The sequence below is a fragment of the Sinocyclocheilus grahami genome, unplaced genomic scaffold (genome assembly GCF_001515645.1).
Source record: "Sinocyclocheilus grahami isolate Dianchi unplaced genomic scaffold, SAMN03320097.WGS_v1.1 scaffold6384.1, whole genome shotgun sequence".
NCBI classification, from domain to species: domain Eukaryota; kingdom Metazoa; phylum Chordata; class Actinopteri; order Cypriniformes; family Cyprinidae; genus Sinocyclocheilus; species Sinocyclocheilus grahami.
The window spans coordinates 1-814 of record NW_015510820.1 but is presented as its reverse complement, the minus strand read 5'-3'; positions in this window follow the sequence as shown (position 1 = coordinate 814).

Here is an 814-nt window from a genome sequence, read left to right as displayed (position 1 = left end):
GGCAAAGCCTCTGGAAAATATAAAAACTGGTTCAATCTGCAACATGTTGAAAATTATGGCAGTGGTGGGCAAAAAGAGTCAGTGGATATGTCATGTGTTGATAATCTTCACATTGAATCAACTGATAGAGAGGCTGATGTACTCATAACAAAAGATATTTCATTTGATGCAGCCAAACAGGATGAAATGGTGAACTGGTACAAAAACAATGTTTTTGAGGAAGTTGATGATGCAGGTCAAAAGTGTGTCTCTACCAGATGGGTCTGTAGTCTCAAAGAAACTCCGAATGGTATTGTGCCCAAAGCGCGACTCGTAGCCAGAGGTTTTGAAGAGCTTAATATTCACGAGCTGCAGAAAGATTCTCCAACCTGTGCTTCTGACTCTCTTAGGCTGTTATTAGCTGTAATCTGTCAAAATAAGTGGCAAGTCCATTCTATGGACATCAAGTCTGCTTTCTTGCAGGGCATGCAGTTGTCCAGAGAAATCTATGTCCGGCCCCCTCCTGAAGCAGGAAAAGAAAATGTTCTATGGAAACTAAACAAGTGTGTTTACGGCCTTGCAGATGCATCATTGTATTGGTACAACAAAGTGAAAGAAATCATGCTGAGTACAGGTGGTAAAATGTCTAAAGTAGATCCAGCAGTATTCTATTGGTTGGATGAAAAGTGTAAGGTTACTGGAGTACTCGCATGTCATGTTGATGATTTTCTTTGGGCAGGCTCACAAAACTTCTCAACTTCTCAACTACCTACACTAAAGTGTTACTGTATTACATGTTGGACGTGAGGAACATGAAAATTTCTGCTATGTGGGA